This window comes from Ambystoma mexicanum, chromosome 1q, assembly GCF_040938575.1.
Source record: "Ambystoma mexicanum isolate Mex_15411 chromosome 1q, UKY_AmexF1_1, whole genome shotgun sequence".
NCBI classification, from domain to species: Eukaryota; Metazoa; Chordata; class Amphibia; order Caudata; family Ambystomatidae; genus Ambystoma; species Ambystoma mexicanum.
Window position 1 is genome coordinate 981,300,807 of NC_090922.1, and position 12,192 is coordinate 981,312,998.

Below are 12,192 nucleotides of genomic sequence, written 5' to 3' on the forward strand. Positions count from 1 at the left end.
ATTTTTGCGCACTGTACATCAAAAAATCTGAACAAGTCTATCACAATAAAATTAATGTGAATCGAGTAGTATAACATCAGAGCCAAAAGTAATGACTTTATCCTTACAGGTCACTTTTCTGCCTGTTTCTTCTCTAAAACACTTACTGCGGAAATAATAAAACAAGTATTATTGAATACCATAAAGAAACACCATTGCAATACCTTGGAATGATCCTTTAGTTAAGAGCTCATAGCGCTCACTTTAAGTTCATTCAGCAAGTGGTGACGTCAAGGAACACTTAGGAGCTCATGCTCATCGGGGCATAACGTAAATGGAAAGCATTAAAGCCTTGTAAGGCTTTTTACACATTGCATTCATGTCATGCCCCATTTTCAATCATTTGTATGATTGAGAGGAGGGGTAGAAGGCAACTTCCTTTTCCACTGCCTCCTGTTACAGTATTTTGTGGTATTTTGGTGAACGTGTTGGGGTATATTGTGGTATTTTGGTGAGCCAAAAATATATAGGACTACAGGTATTATTCTTATATCAGATCATAAACGGTAAGCCAACACCCAGACCTGGTGCGCACTAGAACATACTTTCATTATCATGTGATAATTGGGGTCTGTCTGGTGGTATCCCAGAATACACTTACAAGGTCACCTGAATACTGCCATCTATTTAACCATCCCTTAGGATATGAGCCCATTCACAATGAGCAGTTTGGTTTTGCATTTTACCACATGCAGTAAAATGAAAATACCACTTGCGGTAGTGTGCAATGACCACCTGTCTGTATGCTATTACAAATAACCAGGCCACATAATAAACAGACCAAGACTGACTTATTTTCTTTTTGTGCTTTATAAGGGATTAGAATTCATGCAAAGTGCAAACATGTTTTGCAATGCACTGAGTTTTCACATGACATTCCCTGTGATTCAGAAATGAAACAAAACATAATCTCAAATACATCTCATTTGTCAAAAATCAACACCGTAAATAGCTTTTTTGTACAATAGACATCAAACACTCTTCTTTGCAATTAGTGGCTATAACTAACCTTGAAATGTGTCACTAATCTTGGCAGCTCATAAACTTCCTTTAACCTCTGAAGCTTGCTACATGAACAGTGAAAAATACTTAGCTGTCTACTTTTAAGAATGTGAACACAATTTTCTAGTCTGCGACTGTCTGTAAAATGGACCTATCATACGCCTTTGAAATATAGCAATTGGTCTGCAATTGGGACCAAACACACATGTTTTGGTTGTGCCCACTACCGGCCTATACCCCGGGTTAGAGTCTCAGCCAGAGTCTTTAGCTCACCATCCTTTCACAGAAGAGAAATGTCCACTACATATCAGTTTTTGTCCTGCCCAAGAGCAGTCCAGAACCGAAATGCCTAGCAATTGTCCTCTGAACAAGAGTCCAACAGCAACCCCAGACACGTGTTTCGGCCTGATTGGGCTTCGTCAGTCAGGTGGAACTGTGGCTCTCTATGAACAATAAGCAAGGGTTCCATGTCTAGATTACCCTAGTAATTTAGGGTGAAAACCAAAAGCTACTTAATACTTAATATGTAAAAACACTGGTGGTTCTGGGAGTTTATAGGCCGGTAGTAGAGAAACTCCCAGAAACCCCCTTGTTTTTGCTTATTATGTAGCAACGTACATCTACAAAGCTTGGGTGAGGAGGTCCAAGCTGATAAAGAAACATCAACCATCTGCACGTGATTCCAATAAATGACACCTTGTAACAATACGTTATGCTGCATGTTGGACTCTGTGTAATTGTTGCTTTCCTGTTAGATTTAGTATTAGCTTTTCAAAGTAATATTTTTGCTTCTACTAAAGTATTTTATATTATGAAGATGGCTTGTGTAGCTAAGCTAGGATTTTGAACATGAGAGTGTGCTTGACCTGAATATTCTAATGTCCAAATAGTAAGAAAATCACTGTTGAATGTTGGACCCCGAATTTGCACTTTAATGACCAAATGCTGCTAAATGAGCATTTTGCTGTCAAGGCCCAGAACAATGCTATGTCTCCATCTCTCCTTTCTTTTTCTGTTGATAAACAGAAAGGGAGCTTGAAATTCCAGGTTTAATAATGGTTTTCTTTTAAACAGTTTTATATTTTGAATGCACCTTTTAGCAAACTAACCGATACAAACAATTAACAATTCTGATGACCGAAGTGGAACGTGTCTGAAAATGCTGCAGAAGAAAATAAAATAAATGTGTTACATCTTCTGGAAGACGTGTGCCAATTAACAAGAACAAATACGTATAGACATAAAGAAACTTCTTTGAGGCAACTGTCAAGGGTTTTGACCCATGTTGAATCAATAGACTCGGTAGATGTGGGGATGAGCTGTCGCCGCCCATTATTCTATCCCAGAACAAACTAAATCAATAGACTGGGTGGATGTGGGGATGAGCTATTGCCGCCCACATTCACGCCAGAATAGGAGAACTGCGCAGTTGGCACGAGACCACTCCAAAGATACAACCTTCTTGTGGGGGGTTCCACATCACCACTCTACTGTAAGAATGCCATCAAAACAATGTTAAGCAAGGGTCCTATACTATCAAGCAAAAGACCACTCTATTGAAATGCAGTAATTTAAGACAACTCAAAAATGGATGCAGTACCGACAAATTCCCCAGGGTGTCGCTAGCGGTCTAAACTCTGACAGGGAAACTGTATTTAGGAGTTGCAAGAGGGGCAGGGACTTCAAAGTTTGTTGGTTAATTGGAAACCTTAGCCACCTGCTGTTCCCGGAGGCAAAGAGGCTGGGAAACCTTAACACCTCAGAGATTCCCACACCAGGAGGCAGGATATCACATGACCCTGTTGATTGATTGAGGAGAGACTTCCAGGCAGCCTGCTGGAGCCCACACAAAAGGCTCTTTCTGTTGAATGGGGTATGTTAATTTTGAGTGTTTCCTGTCAACAGCCCTCTGCCAGCAAGGAGAGACATGTGATCACTGACCCACCCAGACTCCTGGAGGTGGACCCAAACACTTTGGGGAGTTGAATTGCAACAAATATATAGTTTATAGAAACAGTGATAATTTATTGTAACCAAATGACAGGAATGTACAACTTTGAGAGTCTTAGTTTGAAAAATGCCCGCACGATTTGAGTCCAAACTCCAATTTGTACCATGTTCTGTGGCAAAACCCCGCTAATTATGAATATTGTAGACAATGTATGTAAGCTAGAGACATGGAAAGTTACTGGGATATATGTGGAAGGGAAATGTACCTTTGTATAATTTTTGATGAAAATCCCATATTGCAAAACCCACTAAAATCGAAAATAAGTTGCCATTTTTTAATGCAAGCTCCTAGAAACGCCAGAGTCGGGACAGGGACTATCTTTAGTAATATATGATGTGTATATGTGATGTCAAACAACTGTGTACCTGGGAAATATGTATTTGGATCAGGAATAGATTTGTGGGCAAATTGACCAGGGGAGGATCCTCTGACCCATAAACAGACCTCATCACTCTGACTCACAACCCAATTCCCCCAATCATGGGAGAGGGGAGAATTGGGCCAATGACAAGTAGAGAGGGGCAGGCTCAGTTATGCCACGCACTCACCCATTTTCAAAACACATAAAAAGAGACTGCTGGGACAGGTAGAGAGATTCAATTCCATTTTTCTGCGGGACGCTCTGCCGGGAGACTCTAGACTTCACATCCATCAATCTCCAAAGACCAGAACTTTACTTCAGAACTTAAAGCAAGGGCTTAAACCCACAAACTGAGAACTCTTCTCAGCATGCCTCAGCATCCTTAAAATCATTTGCAAACTATTCCACAGCTGGGCGAGCTGTTTGAATTCTTTGCCAAGAACAATTGCCAGGGACCAGACCAGAGATCCAGAGAGACCCAGACCGCTGTGAGCAGAACCGGTGCCTGATTGACCCGCCGAGCAGAGAGAACCAAAGTCCAGTCCAGTTGACCAGATCTGTGACGAGGCACCATTCCTTTCAAAATTAGGAGTGAGTATCCGCCAGAACTGTGCAGAACCCAATCTCTTAGTTAAAATAATCAAATTCAAGTTATTTTAACCTAATTAGAACAGCCTCCTAGAAATCGTCTCATCTGTCATTTTTAAAGCTGCACAACTGTCATCTGTCAATTCTGCAGCTGCAAGCTGTCACCTGTCATTTTGAGTTTTACTTTAAATCCGAAAATCTACCTTTATTAAATCATCTGTATCTCCGGAACCGTTTGTGCTAGGAACGGGATTTAACTTTCATCTGAAAGCTTAGAATCTAGGCTTTCCAATGAACCTAGACCATTTCGATAATTGCGAGACACGCACTCGCGAAATTTACCGCGATTTGCGAATTGGCCCGATTTCTTCATCTCTAGAAATCAGCAGCTTTTTGCTTTTCTTTGCTAAAATTTGTTTGCAATCTGCTAATCATTCATAGAGTATTGTTAAAGTGAGCCTGAACTAATATAAAGTAGCCATCACCTACCCTGAACCTCTAGAGGGAATTAAAAGCAATTTTAGCACCTTTTCACTTCCTTGCAAACCACATTAAAGTAATTTGCCTGTGTTTAAAACTCATCCCTGTTTTCTCTAAGCTTGCTGGGGGAACTGGAACTGTGTATTGCATTATAAAGTGTGATTTGTTGAGATTATTGAAGACTGTGTGCTCTCCTTCCATTTATTGTATTGCATAGGGGGGAGTGAATTGTCAAAAGAAAAAGTGATCATATTACGTTTTGCTAAAATCATAACAAGTTATTTCTGTACTACATTTTATTCCACCTTGCGTTTCCTTGAACCATATAAAGCATTCTTTCCCACCTTATTCTTCTGTTCCTATTCATAAGTTACCTCTTGCTGACTACTGCTCATATTCACAAGTGTAATATCCATTATCAATTTATTTATAGAAGTGTGATATATATATATATTGTTTAAATTTTCAAATAAACCTTTTAATTTGCAAAACAAACCTACTTCTTGGCTCAGTGGGGTCAGGGGGATTCTAAGAGGGGGGTGTTATACAAGGGTTGTCATCCAGAGTAGTGAACTGGATATAAAAATACATCAATAAGGGTTTTCCTCAACATCCCAGACTAGGCTTTGACTTAGCTGTCGTGTTGATGGAATATCGCTTACAGAACATGGAACCCAAACTTCTGCAATTTTCTATGACTGAAGCAACCACACTACAGAAAGCATGGAGCTTATGCATGCAGATAACACTGGAAAATATAGCAAAACATCAGAACATGATTTTCATGGTATTATTCAAAGGCGCTGCACTATGTTTCCCCCATAATTTACTGGCAGGCTCTAAAAAGGTTAAAAGACACAGCCCAACACCTTCCTGGATGATAAGCATGATACTAAAAAGTCAATTGCACATAATATCGTAGAATCAGCTTGTTTTATGCAGGCATTAACTTTGTTGCAAACATGCTCCTTGTAGAGCTGCCATAATTCCTTGAAGAGATTCACGGTTGTACATGTTTTTGTGATGTGAGGAAATGCATTTGTGATTGGGATGTAGTGATGCAAAGACAAAAATCAAGTACAGTAAATCAGAAAAGAGTGGCACAGGCGTGCAAGAAATGGTAGGTGAACTGGGGGCTATTGAACAGAATCGGGGTGCCGGATTATAGGAAAAGTAGCAAACTGTTGGGATACCACATTCACATAATAACATCAAAATGTCGGTAATATACACGCTTATATTCACTTATACAATAATACTGTTAAAGTATGAGTTTCCGTTCCAAACTCAGCCCTCCGCTCCATGCACGTCCTCTCAACTGCCCTTTCTCCAACAGCATCTCCACAAACCCTCTTGCCTTCCATGCTCATAAGCCCACACACACACACACACACACACACACACACACATACACACAACATAACCCCGAGTAGGGAGTTAGTCAGTGCTCTAAAAGAAGCTCTGCTGGCACAATGGGAAGTCACACATGGGATCTTGACTGAAGTCTCTTTGATTTGACAGACATGTACGAGAATGGAGTCCAGATACATTTAGGAGAGGCACTTTCCACAGTGGACGTTATGTGCCATCTAGAACATGGTTAAGCTCCACCCCTTCCCTTGCTAGTCTGATTTTCTTACATACATTGCACTCTGGGAGCTGACATCAGAAGGCAAAACGTCTTTTTACAACAACTGAGATGGGACCCTTACAGAAGGCTTCACAAAGACTAATCCACTGTGGCAAAATTACTTTATGTGGGGCTGAGAACCACGTAGATGAATCATCTTCTAAATCAAGAAGAAGAAACATTTCACTGACACCTTATTCAAGTATCAGTCAGCCCAAAGTCCCCTGCAGCTGGGGTGAAGATAAGGATTTCAAAGGAAGGATGGAGAACTGTCCTGCGCCCACTTCAGTGTACTTTTTGGAGTGACCTGCAGTTGGACAAGGCGTGCCTACTTCCTAGCCATTGCTACCCAGGACTCTGCCTGCTGAAGCGGTGCACTTGCAAGTGTCCTTCATTACCTTCCTGCTGAAAAGTGCACAAGAATGACTTACTTTACCTTTAAGAAACAGGAGAGGGCATATGAGCATCTCAGGATCAAAGAAAGCTGACTTTGCATCTCCCTGAATCTTAAATCTGCTGTGAGCTGTTTGCAGACCATTTGAGTAACTGCAAGGACGCACGGCTGCTGCTTTTGACACTTTAAGGCTTTGATCCCCTCTGGTATTTTAGACCATTGTGTTGACACTGACTGTGTGTCTCCCAGCTTCTCCAAACTGCTGAGCCATAGCCACTGCCAGACGATATCACTGTGTTGAACCCAGTCAATCCCTCTCAACACCGAATTCAAATCACCACTTTCTCCACATCTGAGTTCAATCAACCTTCAAGCTCAGCCCACTGGACACATCCCGCCATTTTCCAGACCAGCTTCTTCTAGCTTCGGGTTGTGGCAGTTGCCTTGCCACTCTGCATGTAGACCCATTTCACAAGCTCACTCATTGTAATGCCTTACAAAGCTTATAGACTGCCATCATTGACACTGTCGAGCACAATATTAAGATTTAAGGCATCTACAGTTAAGGGAAAAGCTGCATGTAAGACCCCACAGCTTAACCATATTAATGTAAACCTTGATACACAGACAATTGCCTGCAGACCACTGTATTCATACCCAGAATGCCATTTTCATGAAAACGTCTACATATCCTGTATATTTCTTTACAGGTATGGGTTGCTAGTGTTTCTAATAGTGTGTTTGCATTTTTAGTTTAATTAAAAACTCCTATGTTATGGAACCTTGATTGGACATTTCCTCTATTTTGTTACCACAGTACCATCATTGATTTGGATGCTTCCATGCTGGCTCATGCTCGTCTAGAAGATTGAAGCCTACCTTCTCCCTGCACTACCTGATAGATGCAATAGGTATACCATCAATGTGGTGCCTGTTTCACGGTACTAAATTAGATCAATGCTGGTTTAGAAGGGGGGCAGGGCTGAGTAGGAGTTTAGAAACCACTAATTATCCCTGAACTCCTGCAGAGACATAATCATGTTATCACACCAAAGGCCACTTTCCAACTGTTTCCATGTCCAGTGTATGCCCCAGGAAAAGCAATCCAAATTTGAATGTACACCAAATCAACTCCCAATCTCCCCCAAATATAGGAACCCCGACCCATATGGCAGAAGGGTATATGGACCATATTCAAACCCTATCTCTGAACGGCAAACAAATCAGACCCCAACCCACAGAGGCTTAAAGAGCCTGCAGTAATTAACCTCTTTAAAAGAATGGCTAGTGGTAGCCAAAACCATGAAATAGTGTAATTGGGTAAGGAGCCATTTTCTGCGATGCATGAGGAATCTGCATCCTAAAGGGAAAAAGTGCAGATCCATGTTACAACCCAGACACATCACAATTATCTATCCCAATTGGTCAGTGGGTGTATACCAGTAAGATATGCTAATGCTCATGAAACAGCCGTACATGACAGACAGAATAGGATCTGTACAGGTTCTGAGCAAGTGTCACATTAGTGTAATACAGGCAGCCCAAAAGAACAGTGCACATCCCAAAGCAAATGCCTATAAAATCGTATATGACCAATGATTAAACTAATCCATTATAGACACCTCTAATAGCATGATATCAAATTGAAGTAAATTTATAAAAAACAAACTGTGATTCTTTGTTGATGGCCCTTGTCTGTCATTCCACTCCCTGTCAAGGTTCCTCCCTCATCACATATGTCCATCTGTTAAATCTTCTTTTAGCATGTGGAGGCACAGCAGATAATGGAGATGATTCCTCTGTTCCTTACTGATTATCTAGCTGCACCAGAGGCCTGCATCTCCCACTGGGGAGATTGAATCATACAGAGCAAGCTGCAGTGATACCTGACATCATACTCATCCTATCCAGCAGATTATGGATGCTGGAAAATAGGTCCTAAACAAAACTTTCCAAGTCTGTTGCATGTATGTGTTTGGGAATTCCTTTAAATTGGATCCTGTTCTGGCGAGCCATGTTCTATGTGCTTTAATGTTTAGCCTGTAACACTTCATACATGGTTTATCGGACCTCAACCCTACTGGACAGTTCAAAGGGTTGTTCACAGGACACAGGGCCTCATTCCGAGTTTGGAGGTAGCCATGGCGCTATTTGCACCATGGCTGCCTCCAAAACCGGGTCTGGAACTGGTCTGGTTGAATGGGGATTTACTGGGTCATTCCGACACTGGAGGACCCGGTAAGTCCCCATTCAACCAACCATTCCCCATTTGGATTTGAGCCCCCATAGGGCACAATGGGAAAGGAAGGCGCTAATAACAGGCCCGCGAATAGCAGGCCTGTTATTAGCGTCCTGGTCCCTTAGCGGGACTCGTAAAGGACGTGTGGACAAACCACACGTTCTTTACGGTTCCTGCTAAGGGACCTCGGAATTGGGTGGTAAATGATTACCAGCACCAGTCTCCTTACCGGTGGCCGGTATCCCTTACTGCCCAACTCAGAATGACCCCCACAGTCTCCATCTGGTTGAGGAAGTTCTCAGCTTGAAGGACTTGTTTGTCAAGAGAAGAGCCTCTTTGAGATAGCTCAATAAGACTCCCCGGGATCCCACTTTTGATACATGAGAGAATATCTTTGGAGTCGTATTTCATGGCAGAACTGCCCAGTGCCCCCATATTTGCTAGATCTGAAAGAACGTCATGCATCGTCTTGCATTAAACCTTAATTTGTGGTTACTGAGAATGTTCCTGAGCACTAAACATAGCAAGTATATTATTGACGTTGACATGGTTTGATAGTTTAGACATATTGAGGACAATGTAAAGAATGTCTAGCAAGCTGACTTGCTTGACATTTGATAAAGTACAAACTTAGGGCATTACAATGACAGCAGGAAAGCTGAAAAATGTGAAATCTATCTAGGAATACTATTCACCCACCAGTTGACAAATGTGTGCCTCCCTGTGGCTCAAAAGCGTTGAACATTTAACACTACAGTACAGTGAGGTCAGATTTTGAGAAACATTCATTCAATTCGGGTCCTACCATTCTCTCCAGATTTAGTGATTTTGCTGGTGGGCTGTGCAAGCTTACCCATTTATGGTGTTGTAGTGTACGCTTAACAGCACACTGTCTTTGCACAAAACTAATTGGGTTATCTCGGTAGACGTTACTGAAACTAAACAGGACCATCCTGATGGGGGGGCCCCTGCGGTCCTCTGTGAGCTAAAATTATGTGGGAAATGCATGTTTGAAGAGTCGTTTTTATGCACCCTGATCAAGGCCCGCTTTTACATCTGACTCAGAAAAGCATTGGGTCCCAGCCTCCCAGAAAAGTTGATCCCTCCTCGGCTAATTCTTATGAAGCCTGGTCAGCTTCGCAAGTCCCTGATCCTTCTCCCTCTCACCCACACTGTCATAACAAGTGACTGTGGAGCTGCTTTAACATCAGAAGAAGATGTGTGTGGGGGAAGGACCAAGCACGTAGCAGGTATGACCACGTGGTCCTCCGTGAACAAGAATAAATCCAAAGTTGAATGGCCTATCTCTCTGCTTTGGGCCCCTGCCCTATGGCACCACATTTGGCCCCTCAGCCTCTCCTCAAATGTGTTGGGGCTGGTGCAGCCTCCTAGCAGTTGTCATTTTCCAATATCCATGGGTGAACAATATCATGGAGTTTGCTTTTGCAAGAGTTCCTTAGCTGCACGCAGAGATCCCAACCAAACCCCACCAGCGTTACACCACCATAGTATACTGGCACTGCATCTCAGGAAATGCATGCTGCTGTAGGTCTGTGGGTAGATTCAGATCCAGTAGTGCTCACAGATCATGCACATGCCATGTGCCTGCCTCGTCCATGCCCCCACCACGGATAACTTTCATTGGATGTACAAATTGTAATGTAGACCCAATGGGCCTGGTTCACAGAACGCTTTCCTATGGGATTGCACCAGTGATCCATGGTTACCACAACCTTGCTTTTATTAATGGCACATACATTTGTGGAACCCAACTGGTTTATGCAGTCATAAACCGGTCATTAGTTTATGAGTCTTAAGTTTCTTGGGCTGACTATATTTATGATAGTCCTTGTTTGTAAAATAGGCTGCTCTGCATGTTCACTGGGGTCCTTGTAAAACAAGAGCAGATCTCAGTCACAGTGTGTGTGCAGCATCGACTATTATATGTGGTTCTGAGATTTGTGTAAGGGATCTGGCATTGTTGGATATTGTGCCAGTTTTAATTTTCTGTTTGGCCCTCAGCAGCAGATTGTTTGGGCAATGGTAGCTGATTGCTCAATCTCTAAGCCATGCCACGTGTAAGTAATTGGTGTCATGCATGCCGTTTCTTTTGGTGTGAAGAGAACCCCCTTTGGGGATATTCATGGTGACTTCTGATGATTTATGAGATATGTGTATATTTTGATTCTGAGTGTGTTCTGTTTCCATAGATGTTAAGATCCAAAAAATGCAGTAAGTGTTTCATGTGGCTTAGTGTGAGGGAGGTCCACAATGTATTCTGCTTTCAAAGCGGAAGATGCTCTTGTAGATCTATTTTGTTCCCGTTCCGCATCACAATATCATTGGTGTATCTGTTCAATGAAAAGACACGGTTGTGAAGTGTAGTCCAAGCATGTTTAATCTCGAACATGGACACGTAAAGACAGGAAAGGTGTACACATTTGAATCCCATGGTGGCCTCACTTTTTTGACCACTTGACCTTAATGAAGATAACAATGTTGTTCTTTAGACTGAATTACGGGAGTTCAATAATCATTTGATTGTTAAGAAAACAATGTGCAGATTTTTCTAGAAAAAAACGCTACTGAGTCTATTGCAAGTTCATGTGATGCTGGTGTACAGTTAAGTCAAATTAAGAATGATTACAGTGTACTCCTGTTGCCATGGCATTTTGCTTTATACATGGATGGCATCTATGGTGTCCTTCAGGTAGGTTCTCTATGTAGAGCTGTGGGTTTTGAGTGATGTGGTGAGGTGTCGTGGGTCATTGGGGATACTGTGACCAATCCTAGGACACACGATGGTCCCGCTGGTGGGAAGTTGTATTTAAATGTGTACATTTTAAGCAGAATATAAACGGGCGAAACATTTGTTGTTGAGGCCCAGGCACCACCACTCTTTCAGCTTATTCCTTAGATGTCGATGTGGAATTTTAGGATTGGAGGTCAGGAGATAAAAAAGATGTGGTGTTATGTAAGTCAATTAATGGATATGTTACTTTGCCGGTTTTACCATTATTTGGCAAAGATGGATTTGTCGATTCCATCTTCATCCAATATCCATGGGCCACCAACTGGCCCACACAATAAACTCAGGATCGACAAACACATAGTCAACTTTCTATATCCAGTGTTCACTGTGCGAAGCCAGGAAATGGAGCAGGGCAAGGCACAGACGAGGAGGTAGGGAGAAGGGGGTTTTTACTAGGGTGTCGAGGCAGAGGACATGGGTGGCGTAGAGCCCCATTCAGCAAACAGATGGGCGGATCATTAGAAAGGGAGGGGAGTATCCAGGGTAAAACCTTTAATTAGCGAGACAGCGGGAGACAGGCTGGTGGAGATTTGAGGGTAAGAATGTGGACGTGGGTTGTGGTAGACGGGTACTCGAGAGTTGGGGATTCGAATAGCTGTCATTTGGTCGAACCACATAGCATTATATGTCCATTAA

General features: G+C 42.3%; 1 protein-coding gene across 1 annotated transcript in view; it reads left to right on the top strand.

Moving 5' to 3' along the window:
• ADGRL4 (adhesion G protein-coupled receptor L4) overlaps positions 1 to 12,192 on the top strand; it is a 605,086-nt gene that overhangs the window by 434,158 nt on the left and 158,736 nt on the right. The window lies entirely within an intron of this gene.